This window comes from Corvus kubaryi, unplaced genomic scaffold (genome assembly GCF_017639235.1).
Source record: "Corvus kubaryi isolate FWS band 111438036 unplaced genomic scaffold, C.kubaryi_AGA036_p1.0 37127, whole genome shotgun sequence".
NCBI lineage: Eukaryota > Metazoa > Chordata > Aves > Passeriformes > Corvidae > Corvus > Corvus kubaryi.
The window spans coordinates 624,416-642,329 of NW_024581032.1; positions in this window are offsets into that span (position 1 = coordinate 624,416).

Genomic DNA, 17,914 nt, shown 5'->3' on the forward strand with positions numbered 1-17,914 from the left:
AGAGCCCATGCTGGGGCAGGTATCTACATTGCAGCTGTGCAGGAGCCCATGCTGGAGCAGGATATGCCCTGAAGGAAGTGAAGCCTATGGGCAGGACCCATTCTGGAGCAGGTTTGTCTGAAAGGACTGCAGCTCATAGAAAGCCTAAACTGAACCCTGGGAAAAGTGTGCAGAGGAAGGTCAGAGAGGAGCTTCTATGGACCAACTGCAATTCCTCCCATCCCCCTGCACTGCTCAGACGAGCTGGGGAAGAAGGAGTGATGTTGAGCCTGGGAAAAAGGGAGATGGCAGAGGTAAGGTGTTTTAGTTTTTGTCTTTGTCACCATCCAACCCTATTCTAACCAGCAATATATTAATTTTCCCCAGTTCAAGTCTGTTTTGCCCATGATGGTAACTGGTAAGTGATCTCTTTGTTCTCATGTTAACCCAAGAGCTTTTTCATGTTTTTTTCTTCCACCTGTCACCTGTTGAAGAGTGGGAGTGAGAGAGCAGCTGGGTGGGCATCTGGCAGCTGGTCAAAGTCAACCCACCATGGAAATACAGGAGGTATGGGCACAATTCAGGCTGCTGAAGTTGCAGCACCCAGGCTATCATTTTTCCCTGACTGAAGTTTCACACTGCATAATTCTTCCTTGCCAGTCTGTCAGTATTTTTTCTTGCTAAGCTAAATATGAGTTTATGTTTCAGAGAAAAACAACAACCCCTCTATTTCTGATGTTTGAAAGAACTAATATAAGACAAAAGAAGTCAAAGTACTTAATTATCCACAAGAAATGAGTTGACTACAATAATGTTAAAAGTAACTGGTATCACTTGGATTTTAACTGGAGTCTGTTTTCTGCATTCAAATTTGCCAATCCATTTCTAAGTCTCCAGTTTCAAACAATGAAAATGACCTTTAGAGAAACCGAATTCCAACTTCAGGGCCAACTGTCTGCAGGGTAAAATCAGGGATGGAGTCCATTAGCTGTGCCAGGCCCTGCTAATCTGCATCTGATAAAGATTTGCATAGAAATGCAGTTAGTGAAGCAAGGGACCAAATATCAGAAGAAATGGGTTGTGAGTGGTGATATAGTTCCAAACCTTGCTCACTTAAAATGTCAGGACAACTCACTGCATCTCATGGTGCCTCACTGCAAATGCACCAGGGGTAGAAATTATTTTCTGCCGTTTCCAAAAGGAGCTATAAAGCAGTACCTGGTTCCTAGCAGCTATGGGATTGGGAGCAGCATTAAATGTGGAGGCAATTCCAATTTAATTGCACTCTTAAATTCTGTCAAAGTGCATCCAGTAAACAGGGAATATTCTTTATTAAGACTAACAGTACCATGGTGTTTCAGCTAAGACTATGAACCTACTCAACCAGGAAAAAAGAAAATAAAAAAGACTGTACACACACACTTACAGATGTGAAAGTACGTGATTCCTTCACTGTATTTATAGGCTGAGTTGATAACAGCTTGCCCAAGGCTGCTTGGGACTGACATCAGTGCCAGAGTCAAGGATTTACCTGTGACTTTCACTAGGCCTCATCCAGCACTTCAACCTGAATTCTCTCTTTGATACTTTCACAAAATGAACCGAAGGAGGAAATCCCAGTATCAGCTGAGATAATTCTGATGAATCACAAAAACTATAGTCTGGCTGGAACGTGTGTTTCTTTCCCATGCATCAGATATGGTGACAGTGTAGATAATCCTCAACAAACCACTGGCTCAGTGAAACAATTAATTACTGACCTTATAAATATTTAACAGGATTAAAAGTCCTGCTGACAGATGTACAATTGTACAATTCACAGTTGTACAATTAAGTTTTATCTTTCAACAAAGAAACTTCATTTGTACTAAAATATTGGGTGAGTTGTATTTTCTCTTTCAATGGATTGTTTAACAGATTGCTGAATTAATTTTTTAAATATGCAAATCACCTGGGCATTTTATAATATTTCTCCAAGGGCTTCTTCCCAGTAGTTCTTACCAGATCATGCAAATTACAAGTGATTCAGAAAAGGAAGCATTATAATATTTTAATTGTCAGAGTGTTTATTTCAGCTCCAGTTCTTTTACATTTTCTCTCTCAGATAACTAGAAACACATGACCTCCAGGAATCCCCATATTTGGGGAGTTCATGACAAAATCGTATATTAGGAGAGACGGAGTGCAGGAAATTAAGTGGTTTATATAGATAAAATTAGCTGACTTGGGGAATTCAAATAGTCCTCAATTACACTCTACCCCTGCACACATAATTTCCATGATAAATTATGAGCTGTAATGGACATAACGCACTTCTTGCACAGCATCCCCAGATTTTGCCCCTCCCCACAGTCTTCTTGGAAGCCTCCCAGGGGCCTGGGGGCAGCATCAGGCTGGTCACCACCTCTGGGTCAGGGGCAGCCAAACCTCATTTCCATGAAGCACTCCTGACTTGATGCTCAGCAAATCTACCTTTCCACCCCAAAGCCACAAAAAGGAAAGGAAGTTTTCTCTTTCTTTGCCATGACTGGCTCCTGAGAGTGACTCTTTAACTACCCCACTTAACAACTAGCTGCCCAAAATCTGATCTTCTGGGCCAGGAAAGGGGAAATAAGAAAGAAAAAAGAAGGGGAAAAATAGGCAGCTTTTTCCTTAATTAGTTACATATTTACCTGGTGAAAAGGGCAATGAATGTGTAACTGCATTGCAGAGTAATATTAAACACAACATTACTTTTTCCCCCATTTTCTTTAAGCTCAAACAGCTTCCTTCAGACGCTTCTGTGACAAGCAAACCCTGAAGGGGCATATTTGGATACACTGCCTTCAGCTCCCCTGCATTTCACTTCAATCAGAATCTAAAAAGAGCAGTTCTAACCCTGCAGCGTGGTGTGAGTTCTGCTACCTCATGCATTATTTCAGCACGAAATATTCATAAATTGGACACTAGGGGCAATCTTATTCTTTAAAGAGTGTAATAGATTTTTTTAAAATGTATGAGTGCAACATGTAAGAATCTGCAATTTGTTTGACATCCTGGATTTAACAGCCCAGTTCCCACTCCTCATCCACACAGAAGGAGCTGAAATTTTACCTTTTAACCAATTTCTTTCTAAAAACTGAACTTAGACAAAGCAAGTATTTTTCTCTCTTTTGCTTTCCTTACCATTAACTTGCAACACCACATCTTTACATTTTTGTTGCAGGAAGAAAAAATTACAGCATTTGTATCATAATTATCTTCCACCTGGCACTAGTGTGTATTCTGACATTAAAATGGTGGTCACGGTTTACAGTGACACACTGTTACAAAATTGGTCCTCAGAAAGCCAGAAGGGACTGACAGTGGCATCACAGTAGTCCCATCACACAAAGCTATCAGTGGAGAAAGCCACTGACAGGAAGATTTCCTTGTTCTACCAGATGTGTTACTCCTGTTTTAGCGGGAAGCCAGAAGATGGGACTTCTGGTAAACTGGTCCCCTGTGGGCACTGGGGCTCTCAGCACGTACAGAAGTCTTACAGTTTGGAGGACTTGGGGCTGAGGAGCACAAATATCTGCAAATAAACCTTTTGCTTTGACATGTTACTTTGCTAATGAATTCTGCAGGAAGTTACAAAATTGACCTATTCTCTGAAGCACTGATGAAGCTTTATCATTTTTTACCTACAGATTCAGAAATATTTACCAGCAGAGAACTAATTGGCTCTCTGGAGAACAAACCTAATTTTACTTTCTTCGAAAAACATCAGGAAAATAAAGCTAGATGTCCCCCACCTCGCAAGCAGTAATACAGCAGTTCTTACTCTCTAGCATTTCTGAAGTAATTTGATTACAGAATAACTAATCACTTTTACTTTTCATGAAAGATGGAACAATTTTATATGGGTTTTTTGTATTTCCTATTTGACGAAACAACGGTTAACTGACCTGCCTTCTACACAGCCCTAAAACATGTCCTATCTCTGCCACTTGCTAGCATATGTCTTAATTTATATTTCCTTCAAGCATGAGCTATAAATAGACTTCTACAGAGGTACTGCATGTGCAGAGATCCTTATAAACACCAGCCTCTGCAAGCTTTCAGAGGGAGTGGGCAATTCTTAATTGTCTGGGTTTAAACAGAACACAAAAAAAGATTCAGTTCAATGACAGAACACTAATAATTAGCTATAATTTGGATCATCTGAGGAATTAAATTCCTGCTTTGGAAAAAACAGGACAGATGCAACACAAGTAGGTTAGCAGATGCAAATCCTCTGAAGCAAGACATTTGCAATCCCTTACTAAAGTGATAATAGTGAGAGTACTAAAGTGAACTGTAAAAGGATTACATTTTCACTTCATAAAGTGTAGCTCATCTGGCTTTAATCATTTATCTCAGTACAAGGAATCTTCCAGGAAACCAACCATTTGCTCAAGTGGGTAACTTTTTTCCCACCTGGGATCATCGCTCCCCTTTAGTCATTCATTCCTACAGAGCATCATCTGCTTCCCTGGAAGATACTTCAATGAAAAGTACTACGCAGGGAACGAAACGCTGTACTTCATCTACCTTGCCGAACATATCCTTATCAGCACCAACACAAAAGGCTCCATTTCACCCCATGCAGCACAGGCCAGTGGTGCAGACACACACAGTACCTTTGTAAATTCAGAGAGCAGTTCCAGCAGGACCTGCAGACCAAGGCAGTTGATATTCATGTCTGAGCAACATTATGTGCTTCCATTATTACCCTGCCTTCCAAATGGATCCCTAAAGCTGACAGCACATCATCTATTTTTGCATTATCCCTGCTACACACCACCTTCTTCATCAGGAAATTTGCTTGTGACACCAAGTTGAGTGTGCGGTTGACATACGGGGATGACAGGTGGACCATCCAGAGGGACCTGGACAAGCTCAGGAAGTGGCCCATGGGAATCTCATGAGGGTTAACAAGACCAAGTGTAAGATACTGCACCTGGGTCAGGGCAACCCCTCATACCAATCCAGGCTGGGGAATGAAGAGATCCAGAGCAGCCCTACAAGAAGGACTTGGGGGTGCTGGTGGGTGAGAGGCTGGACATGCCCCAGCCTTGTGCACTGGGAGTCCAGAAACCCCCCGTGTGCTGGGCTGCATCCAAAGCCCCGTGGGTAGCTATTACAGCTGGTGATGGGGTCAGTGGCTGTGACCCAGGAAGAGGTGACCGGTCCGGGGAGATGGTCCCTAAAGGAATCGCCTTCCTGAGGCCCGGTGTCTTCCCTCAGCTGCTGGCAGGAGGGCCCTTGCAGAGGCTGTCAGCTCTTTAGTGATTATCAGTTCATGATTTCAGCTCAGCTCTGCAGGGCAGTCTCCAGGCCAAGCCAGACCAGAGAGAGAGAAGAGAGGCTCGTGTGGCTGGTTCTGCATGGAAGGTAGCTTTATTGTTGGTCCCCTCCGGCGAAGGGGAAAGCCAGGGATGAGAACTCTCTCTGACTCCCACAGGGCCAGAGGGCTTGCTTTTATAGGGATACAGGGGATGGGTGAAAGCCAATGGGTTACAAAGGATCTGCATAGGGTCTCCTAAAGGATTGTGGGTCTGTCTTTTCTTGCCGTGACCAAAGAAGTGGTTGCCTTTCCAGGGAGTACTGCTGGGCGATTGCGAAATCTCTTATCTCAGCAGAGATCCCTCCAAGGCAGGGGCTGGGCATACCCCACAGGTAGCAGGGGAGGGAGGAGATTCTGCCCCTCTGCCCCACTCTGCTGAGACCCCACTGCAGTGCTGCATCCAGTTCTGGGGTCCCAGCACAGGAAGGACATGGACCTGTTGAAGCCAGTCCAGAGGAAGCCACCAGGTAGATCAGAGGATTGGAACACCTCTCCTATGAGGAATGCCTGGGAGAATTGGGACTGTTCAGCCTGGAGAAGAGAAGGCTTTGGGGTGACCTAATTGTGGCCTTTCAGTACCTGAAGGGAGCCAACAGGAAAGATGGAGAGAGACTACTTACAAGAGCCTGGAGTGACAGGGCAAGGGGGAATGGCTTCAAACTGAGACAGAGTAGGGTTAGGTTAGATATGAGGAAGAAATTGTTCCCTGTGAGTGTGGTGAGGTACTGGCCCAGGTTGCCCAGGGAAGCTGTGGACATTGCATCTCTGGAAGTGTTCAAGGCCAGGCGGTATGGGGCTCTGAGCAACCCGGTCTAGTGAAAAGTGTCCCTGACCATGGCAGGGGAACTACAAGATCTTTAATGTCTATTCCAACCCAAACCATTCTATGATTCTATGTAGCCAATTCACTGGAAACTGCCAGATGTGGGTTATGTATTACAATATTAACTGTTCTGCATCCTGGAATTAATGGATAGACTCCAAACTGTACCACCTTTACATCAAAGTACCTCTCTTGGACCCAAACTCTGTAGTCTTGTGTTAAGTGTATGACTTTGCTTCAGGTTCTAAATGAAGATTACACTGATTTGTAAATGCATGGTTTGAGAGCTTAAGACATCCACGGGAGCTACAATAAAATTTATATCCACATGATCAGTTCCAAAATACTGCTGCAAGACCAGCAGTGAAATGATTTGATAGCTTTGGTCCATTTTCCAAACTGAAACAGATCCAGCTCTCAATAGCTGTAAGTGGACATTGAGCCACCATAACCAATGCCAACCTTGATGCTGACTGGTCGAGTTAGCAGAAAAACTGAAAAGCAAACACCATATCTGCTCAGCTGGAGGAAAGGATGGCATTACCACTAGGAAGGTCTAGACAGTCCCCCAATCTCCTCCACCACAGTTCATGAAATACAGCATAAAACTTACCACTGATTCCCTGGTAGTTGAACTGGGACCCAGGTTATAAACCAAGCAGATTTTAAAAGTTCACTACAAATGAAACCGCAAAAAAACCCCTAACAAACAACAACAAAAATACCCCTCTACATGGTTCACAGCAAATCCATACAGTCACAGTGCAATCACTTGTACTTACAAAATGAACAGTATTTTGAACAACACTTTGGTCCTCGTAAAACAATTCAAGAAATATTACAATATGCCTCAGCATAAAAGTACTCTGGCTCCCACTAAACACAAAGGCTTTGAGAAACTTGTACCATGTTGGAAAGTTCTTCAGGTTCAGACATCACACTATTTCACAGTAGATGTTTCTTTCCTATGCCCTGTTCCTTATGAAACCCTGCCCAGCAGATTATCTGAAATCATATTCCCTCCTGACATGCTGACCACACTGGAGTAAAATGCTGCCTTGTCTTCCTCCTCGCTGCCCTTATGAAGTGGGGTGTGAGACCTTGGGGATGGGTGGTCACCTCCACATGGGGCATGGATGAGCCAGGCACACAGAGGGGTGACCTTCCTTTCCATGATCTGTTCAAGCTGGATGATGACAGAAGAAAGATCCCTGGAAACCGGCTCTTATATTTCACAGAATCACAGAATGGGTCAGGTTGGAATAGACCACAGTGGATCACCTGGTCCTACCTCCCTGCTCAAGCAGGGTCATCCCAGAGCACATGGCACAGGATTGCGTCCAGATGGTTCTGGAACATCTCCAGTGAGGGAGACTCCATGCCCTTTCTGGGTGATCTGTTCCAGTGTGTGGTCTCTGCAAGGAAAGAAGCTGTTCAGGTGGAAGTTCCTGTGCATCCATTTCTTCCCCATTGCCTCTTGTCCTATTGCTGGGCACCACCAAGCACAGCTTGGTCCATCCTCTGACCCCTCCCTGCAGACACTGACAGACACTGATGAGGTCCCCTCTCAGTCGTCTCTTCTTGAGGCTGAATAGGCCCAGCTCCCTCAGCCTTTCCTCACAAGAGAGATGTTCCATCCCTTCATCATCTCTGCAACCTCCACAGGACCTGCTCCAGAAGCTCCATGTCTCTCTTGTCCTGAGGAGTCCAAAACTGGACAAAGCACTCCAGATGAGCCTCACCAGGGCTGAGTAGAAGGGTGGGATGGCAACCTCTGCTAGCCCTTTCCTGCCCCTCCTCAAACACAAAACACCCCTGGAGGGGGCAGACACACTTCACCATCACTCCTCATTTCTCCTGTCTGCCTGCTGAGCCCTACTGTCACCTGCCACCTTCATGAGCTCCTCCAGACAGAGAGGTCATCATGAACTAATACCATTATGTAAATTAAACCAAGCCAAACACTAGGCAGAGCTCTAAATGGCAAAATGCCGGCACGACTGATTTGCCTGGGAGTAATTAAATACTTTGAAAATTCAAAAAGAAGCAGAACAGTAAATTCACCTCAATCTGGGTGGGAGAGGCTTTAAATCAAGGCAATATCTTCTTAAAGTTACTAAATCCGTGATGTTTTCTGAACAAATCTCTTGGGCTCATTTACTGTATGAAGTTGGGTGTTACAATATCCTGGTTCAAGAAGAGATAGAAGAATGCCACAAGGATTCTACACTGATTTTGCTACAGTGATGGGGCCCCACCGATCATTTCCATCTATTTTATTTCAGAGATTAAAATGGCATGCATGAACCATTGCTCTGCACATGGACCAGAGGCATTGATTACCAGTCCAGTTCCACAGCATCAACAAGATTCCTACTGACTTCAAGAAAGGAAGAGAGATAAAGTCGTCATTTTCATGACCATTGGAAATCTGTTCTCAGACTGTACAAACTAAGCCTGAGACATAGATAGAAAAGCAGATTTAAACAATACTTGTTAAAGACAGTCTTGAAAATACCTTTCCAAAAATACAACTAAAAAACCCCATTTCACAGATTAAATATAACTCTTCTATGAAAAAAATACACAAAGTACCTTAAGATAATGAATATATTGTTAATGAAATAAATTCCAAACAGGATAGAACTTATTTTCACTCTCTTCTTGACCTTTATGTGAGAAGATGCCCTGAAATGCAATATATTTTGTATTACATCTGATGGCACTAATTCAAATGAGTTTTCAGCCTATTTTCAACCTGTATTTCAAACTCTATCAGAGATAACAGCGCAATCCAAACCCCTCTTCCCTCCCCAATTTAATTCTCCATTTTGGATGGCTTTCAAAAGTAGAAATGCAGTCACATCTGATGAAGAGTTATAAAGATGTCAGAAGGAAGCATAGAAGGCTCAAGAATCAGAGTAATTGAGCAAGCAGAGAATGCAAGGACTTTTTGAGTTGATTGTGTACATTTTTTTGTTGTTCTGTTTGGTTTTTATAAGGTAAAGAGGCATGATGCCAAGACTAGAAAGTCAGGAATTAAGTGCCCTGAAGTCAGTATACATAAAGACATGCCGTTTTTCAATACAGGGGGTAAAATTTTGGTCATAAGAGAGTGTCCCAGGGGTGACTCCACAGAAAAAGCCTGGGGTGACTCCACAGGAGACCTCCTCCAGAAAGTCTGAGTCATTTGAGGCCTCCTGAAACCTTTCCTCTGGAAGTAAGCCTCGTGCTGAATACCTGAAAATGGGATCTGGCATCCCTAAACACTTTTGAACACAGGGGCTAGGAAGCACTTAATGTTTTTAAATAGATCATGTCTCCTTGTATTGTCATTGAATTCCTGAAACACCACAATAGAAATTACAATTAGTGTGCTGATTTCTTTTAGTATCTTAATACTACAGAAGAACACTTCTTGTTTGTGTTCAGGCAAGTTATGCCACAGAAAAAAAAGAAAAAAGCATCCCTGCAGTGCCTTACTAGTTGTCATTTGTCCTGGCCAGAAGGCATTGCCTGTCAAAGGAGAGGGCACACTCAGTTCTCTGGCCCTGGGCTTCTGGTTTGAGCTATCCAACTAATATTTCACCTGGCACCAAGCTATGATGAATTTCAGTTTAAATCAGTAACAGCTGGCATGAGGCCAGCAACACGTTTTATATGAGCTGGTAAAGAGGCCATCAGAGGCAAGAACAGAGAGGGGCTTTTGCACTACTCCATGCGAAAGGCCAAGTTTAAATCTGTATAGAGATGTACATGCCCTTACACATTGAAAACATCTTGTGGGAAGACATATGGGAGTATTACAAACTGAATGCGCAGTGAAATCATGTAATCAAAGGCAGTGCCACAAAGTACACAACAAAGGAACAAATTAAGGTCACAGAAACATCTTAAATCTGTCATCTGAGAACTTCCAAAGTGCATTAATTTAAAAATGTATCTATCTTTCTCACACACACACATTTACAAACAGAGTTTCTGCGTTTACCTCCTGGGTTCTGACTGGAACTGGACAATTTTCCGTACTAGTACTAATCCCCAAAGAACCTCACTGCAAGCAACCCTCATTACTCAATAATTCTTTGCTGCCTCTACTTTTTGACATCTCAGCCAGTTCTTAATGCTTTTAACTTCTTAATGGAAGAGTAGTTACACACAATGGTGTCCTGTGGAAGATCCCTTATCTGTCCCTTCAGAGTGCTTCCCTGGCATGACACTGAGAAAAGGGCTGGGATCCAGCTCACAGGGACAGGACCATCTGAAGAACTACGAAGATGGGGAAATGCCTTGAGGGGAAGCCATATGAGGTCACTGGTTTGTTCAGCCTGAAGAAGAGGAGACTGAGGGGAGACCTCATTGCAGCCTACAACTTCTTTCTTAGGGGAAGTCGAGGGGCAGACACTGATCCCTGCTCTGTGGTGACCAGTGACAGAACCTGAGGGAATGGCATGAAGCTGAGTCAGGGGAAGTTTAGGTTATATTGGAAAAATATCTAACTCCTAGGAATTACAGCCTGACCCGCTCAGGGGCTGCAGCCTGACATTTTCTCAGGAAGGCTGCACATATCCGTATAGCACCAGAGGCACAGCATCACCTGCTTGGGCAACAGCAGCACTGACGCTGAGCCTGTGTGAAAAAGAGAAAGGAGAACTTTTTCCTTCAAACAGTTAAGGTCCTACAGTGGATACACTGCTCTTTCTATCCCAGATTGTTTTTACTTCACGTCCTACGCCTGTTTGGAGCTGGAGTGTGAGAGCAAACGCCAGGTGAGTGGAACTCTTCCAAGGGATGTGCTTGTGAGCAAGGTTTTTGTGTTGCTGCAATCATCATGAGGGCTTTCCAAGTCCACGTCAGGCCAGGCAGGTGGGACAGAGACAAAAAGTAAAATCAGCTGGCTATTTTTGGAGGAAGAACCTACAAAATAGGGGCCAGTTTGAAGTTCTGCCTGAAGCACAAAATCCACAGCTGAAGATTTGAATTCACAGGGGGAGAAACCTTCAATCCCAGTTTTCTGGCACAGGCCCCTGGACAGAAAGTTTTATGATGTTCTTGCAAAGCCAATATGAGGATTTTGCAGACACTAGCTAGGAAAAAAGTACTTGCACATGAGAACAACCAGAGAAGCACAGGAAACCCTTACAGCAGCAGAGCTCCTGCAGTGTTCTTCTGGATAGGCCATAGACAGCCTGAAAGAATTTGTTCACCAGTTTCAGAGAAAAATCTCATAACTCTTCTTACACTGTGCCATATGTTCAGTCAGTGTATGTCCGTTTAAATCAAGTGACTTGAGGATTTTGCCCTCCTAATTGAGTTTGTATCTCAGAACACAAGTTGGAAAAAAAAAAGTGATAAAAATACTGCAGATGGAAAGTATAGAAGATATATAGAAAATATAGAAACTGCTATCCCCATTTAGGAAGGAGCTGATAGTCGTGGCACTTATTAAAACCATTCAACACAAGTCACAGATAACAGTAATAAATCAGCTGACTTGTTTGACATATCCCCACATCCTGTGGTTTTTTTGTGAGTACTTCAAGTATTCAGTCTGGAAAAACAAGGGCATCTCATTAAAAAGCCCTATCAGCAACTGCAACATATGTTAAATTACTGACACATAACAAAGTCAAAATGAAAAGCCTCATTGAGGGATAGGTCCTTCAGATTTAAATAAGGGCTGCTAACTAGTAACTGTCTACCAGTGATGGGCAACAGGGTCAGATGCTTGGGGGAAGAGCTCACAGTGCAACCTGTCCTCTCCCTTCATTTATGGAGCACAAATGCCCTGAACAATTCTCCTTAACCCCAGCATACAATGAGCCATAGAAAGAGAGTACCCAGCAGCAGTTTTCCATCTGCAATACAGTCCTGCTCTCAAAGGGTTCTAACTGTACATGTACCTGACAGATTTCAAATGACATGGAGATGAACTATAGATGTTATTTTTCTCCTAAAAGTATCTGATGATTGTGGACACTGAGAAGAGAGCCCAGGTAGAAGCCCTGGGCTGGCAGTCCCAACAACCTCCCTGCAACTTCCCAAGTGGGATCCCCCAGCAAGGCTTCCCAACCCTTCAGAGGGGATTGCAGGGCTCTTTAGGTGCCTATTGAGGCATCTTTCTTAGTAACAACTCACATATACACAGAAGAAAAGAGCCTCCATCCTTTAAACAAGGATCCACAGCTCAGAAACCAAAACGAAGTTGCTTTGTAACTTTCTAAGTTGGGGTGATGCAAACCAGGGCTGTTTTTGTGGCAGTGCACAGCCAGCTCATCTGCAGAGGTGACTGTCCCCACTGGATAAGCAATACTGGGCACGGTCTGCTGTGCAAATGCCGGCCTGGAGGTCAGCCTGTAAGCAGCTGTTGTCAGCCGGTGACTGCAGAGAACAGGAGGGAGACCCCAAATCCCAACTTGCTGAGATATTCAGAATGTTTGATCTGCCTAGGCCCAAACCAGAACAAATTCTTATTTCTGTGGCTAATGTGAAATAACCTTCCTAGGTCATCAAATCCATCCCCTGCTAGCATAGGCAGCCACACCATAGAGGCCATTTCATCCCCACAAACTTCTGAAGAAAGGATGACTGGGAAAGGTGCGTAACAAGCAAGTAAAATTTCTTCTCTTGCTATGGAATTTTAATGCAAATAAATTATGTTAGGAGACAGAAACAATGTAAGCTTACCTAATACAGACATTAAATACAACAGCTCCCCTCCTAATCTCAGCACGTTGTCTTAATGTAGCATGTTATTTGAGACACAAAGCAGATGTGCTGCTATATTTGCAGTGCCCCGTCATGTAGCAATTCTGAAAGCATTACTGTCAAACTGACATTTTATTACATTTCTGGATATATGCTAATTTCATCATTACATTTTCCTCATCAACTGTGAAGGTTCAGGAACAAAGATGAATTGTGCTTTACTTCAGACAATTTTAAATGTGGTTGAAACTGGAGAATGAGGACCATAACTTCTAATTCTACCTACATGCCTCGAAGCCCTCTTCTTTTGCTCTTCACTGGCATTTAATATCAAATTATCCCTGCAAGGGGCCACTGGAGGAAAGCAGTACAAGGTAAGCAGACTGGTAATCCTGTCATCCATTTTCATAATTTCATTTCATGTAAACAGGCAATTTATTTCCAAGCCAAACACAGGATTACTGCTGTGGACTAAACAAAAATATTAGTTTTCAGCCATGTAAGTACATTAGCTACCATGTGACACAGCTTCATCAGGGTCTTTGAGGACCTGTCCTGGGTCACATTATGGGGTATAACCAAAGTATGTATTCTACCACCATCCACGTTACCTTCTGATGAATTGTTAAAATGGGTGTTTTCTTATCTTTGCCATGACTCAAGCGTGATAACACCCTCTATGGAAGCAGCAGCACCACCCACCCTGAGGGGGTCATCTCTGCTAATGGGCTATCAAGGACTCCCCACAATGACTCACATAATTACATCATCTGTCTTGGTTTGAAAGACAGGTGTCTGCCAAGGAAGGCAGGAGTCTCCCTTGGAATGGACGAAAAAAAATTGCAACCCCCTTCCCTCCGAATTATTACAATTTTGAAATTAAGGGGCTTTCAGGCAAAGATATGAGAAAAATAGGAATAACAATTCTTTACTATATATATATGTGTGTATAACAAGGTAAACAAACAACAATAACTATGGCAGTAACAGCAAACAATCACAAACCCAGTCCCAGCCTTCTCGGCTGTCAGGCCCTTTCCCCTCGGGTGCAGTTCCGCTCGCAGCCGGCAGGGGCGCTGGCGGCTCCCGGTGAGCAGGGCAGGTGCGATGGTTCCCCCACGGCTGCAGGGGGCGCTCCGGAGCGAGCTCGGGGAGCACACGGCACTGGTGGCCTGCGATCCCGGGAAGAGGTGGAACAAAGGCTTCACAAACCCCTGGGCAGCCGATCCCGGTGTCCGGCCGGACTCTTGGGAACAGCAGGCTGGAACAGCAGGGACGAGCACAAATCCCGGGTGGTAGATGAGATGTATCAAAACTCCAGAGCTGTGGTGGGAACCCCCTGGAGGTCTGGGCAGGCAGGGTGAGCAGGGCTACAATGTAGTGAAGGCTCAAAGCAACAGCAGGGGCAGGGCGGCCGCAGCCCAGCTCCCAGCTGGGCAGGGAAAGGCGGGCTTGGGAATTCCAGGGTCTCTCCAGTAGAAGGAAGGCAACTGAAGAAGCAGCCTCTCTCTCTGTCCAAACACTGGGAACTGCCTACCCACAAACCCAGGTGAAAGAGTAGCCAGATGCACCCCACTCCTATGGCCAGATCTTTTGTTTTTCTTAAGCACCCAGTAATTTGTCCCCCTGGCAACATGTATGTGGAAAATTCCTTTGAGAGAAAAAGAAAACAGGAGGAGAACTAAAACCCCAACATCATCTCATTGTGAAATTCCCTGCCCTGAAGGAGATGCCGAACATTTCTGCCTGTATATAATCTGGGGCTTGGGACACCACAACATCCACCATCGGACCTCCAGAGAAGGACCAGGCCTTTCCACGGGACAGCTGTTTTTGACAACACCACATCCATCACTCCAATGGCACTGCAACCAGTGTTTAATTAGACTGCTACCATCACCCTGACCAACAGGGTGTCAGGTTGTATTCCAGCTTTGTTGGCTTAAGCCAGTGTTTCTGTACTATTGCCTTTATTGTAATTTTCCTATTAAATTGTAACTCTGACTTGAAATCTCTCGCAAGGTATTTGTGTGGAGTTAATTCCTCCTGCTGGTTTACCTTCAAACTAGCACAGGACCACACAGCATAGCAAGGGGTTATCACACTGCAGTGAGGGAAAACCCATGGCCCATAGCAGGGATGTTGGCAAACAGAAAGAGAGACAAAAATAACTCATCTTAAAAGAATGCAACATTTGCACATGACGGAATAAGTCTGTAGGTAGGTTAATAATTACTTAAACTACATTAACACTGTGGAGGCTGGTGGGCCTGTTGACAGAAGGACTATGAAGGTCCCCTGGAGGGAAGAACCCTAAGTGGCACCCCCAGGTTAGGGAGACAGAAAAGGCCTCTCCCAGAATTCCTTAGTTACATTATGCTAATGTACCCCAGTTTTGCTTCCTCGATTGGCCCGTTGGCCTCCCTGCCCCTTGTTACTAACATGTCCCTGATCCAGAAGATTGTCCCTTCCCCGTTCTCCCATTGGCCCTTGCTCCCTCACCACTGCCTCAGAGTTCCCCTATTGGTTCCCATACCCTGGTCCCACCTGTGTACCGCCCCTGTGCCCTCAGATTATTGGTCCCTGATGCTCTCTCTCTCTCTGCCCCATATGTAAACCTGGACCCTCCCACGTTCTTGGTCTTCATCCCTGGACCCCTTCACATGTGTGGTTGCAATAAACTTCTCCCGTGGAACCCTACATGAAGACCCTTCCTTGTCTCTTTGCTGTCGACTTGTTGAAGAAGCTATCTGGTGTGTGTGTGTTTGTGTGAGTGTAGTGGCCTTGCCAAGCGGCTTCCTACTGGAGATGCTTTTGGAAGGTCGCGGCACCCTACTATCCGTCACCACTGCTGCAACATAACACCAAGGCTTCTCACTCAGCTGAGAGCATTTCTGTGCTGGACATGGCATATGATGACTCTTTACACACAAGTCTTCTCCATCCCAAGACGTTTTCATCTGAATGTGATTATCTATGGCATATTCAGTGTCTATATTCAAAATATAATCCTACACAAGTGGAAAGCAAAGATGGTTACAGAAAAGATGTGTTTTTTTAATGCAAATTATTGCACTACCAAAATTCTTGTTAGTCTTCCAGGAATATCTGTAAGATTCCAAGAGACATATTTCAACAAGGTCTGGTACAAAATACTCTTGGAGTTGCCTTAGTCCCAAAAATTAAAAGTGATGCGTTAAACTTATGCTAACTGCGTTTTTTCTCTCCCCTTAGTTTATATCTCCAAAGCAGGAGATGAGAGGTCTGAAATTGCAGGGACTTGAAGGATTTGATCCAAACAAAAGAATTAAGAGCTGCCGTCATGCACCACTTAAAACACCATCATACTGTAAGTGTTACTTTTATGTAAGTAGTTAATTTTGTGTCTCTTTTGTGTCTCTCTCACTGCTTGTCTTCCATTGCAGAATTCTCCTCAGTCCGCTACCAGAATATTTCTGCTTCTCTTTCTCCCCAGATCTATTGCAGAGGCATCAGTGCAGCACTCCTCCCTACTCACCCTGACCCTGCCAGTCACATTCTTAGCTGGCCTGGAGCACTCCTGAAAAAAGAAGTCTTACGAGCTCTACAGCACAGAGAACTCCCAACCTGTGGATACTGAAAAGCTAGAAACAGAGAAATTCTCCAGCTTCCTGAGTATTCTGTGAAAGTTCTGCTTTCTCACACAGGCTAGCCGAAAACAGTTTCAGGTTTTCGTAAACCAAGACTTTATCTAACACCTGCAGCTTGTTATGCACAGTCTTGTTATGGTACATTGGAAAAATATTTTGAAATGGGTGTTGTAAGGTCTTAAACAATCATCCTGGGAGGTGTATGGTCAAAGGACCAATAGCTTTGGCCATTCTAGCGAACCAAGTTATATAAACGAGTTTGTAATTAATTAAATAAGTCCATTTTCCTTGGACCCAAACTCTATGTCGTTATTCTCGCCGTCCCTGCTACAACAGTGACACCAACCTTAAGTGCTGATGACAGGCACCATCGAAGTGGTGCTTCAACAACACAGATACCAGAACCGGATCATAATGCCAGCTGGCATTATGTGGTGTTAGTGTCGTAAGAAAATGATAAAGCAGAATTTCAGAGGAAAATACATTATAAGACAATAATTCCATATATGCATACACACATATATAGATGTGTATACACACATACATCATGTAAGTGAAGATAACAAGCAGTGGCTGCAATCCCCTGCCCTCTTTTTGACAACCTTCCCGTTCTCTGAAGTTTGCATTGCCTTGCCTGGAGGTGCAAACTGCTCTGGGGTGTACTCTGTTTTCTGAAGAGCAAGGCATCTGCTGGTAAAGCTGGTGCCTCCCCCTCCATGGAGAGACATGCCACTCTCCTGTGGGAGGCTGACTGCCTCCCTCCTGTTTCAAATCATTACTTCTATTCTCCTTTTACTGGAATGAGGAGGAAGCACCAGTGGTGAGCAGAGGAAAGGGACACTGTTTACATCCAGGCTCTCTCTTACCCTGCTATTGGAAGGGAAAACTCAAATGCACAGGCACAACAGGAGTAAGCAGTGTAGAGTACCACAACCAAAATTGCTGATGTGATAGCATAAGCACACACATTAGGGGCTGCACTTCATATGTTTTTCCTAGTTTACAAACAATTGTGCCCTATGGCCTGCTCAGCTACAGGGCAGAAGCACCCTAATTATACCTTCATTAGATCATCTTGACCATGGATTATATGAAGGACTGGAGTAGTTTGCACAATCCCTTTACGTTTCAACAGCAGCACAGCAAGTCCACAAGGCACCTTATTTTTATAAGGTTTAGTGCATCTTAGCCAATGAACAGATATTTCAACAATAGCTGCAGATCCTTAGTACTACTTGTGCCAAAGTGTACCACAGGCCTCAAAAAAGAGAGAGAAGCTGGAATATTCAGCATTAAAAACAGTGCCCCTTGGGGGTTAAAGGAATAACTCCATGTAATGATAGCAGTAAAAATCTCTTATCTGTGTGGATGAGCCAACAGAGCAGATAAAGTGATGATAGTAGGCCTGGTCGGTTTGTGGTATTA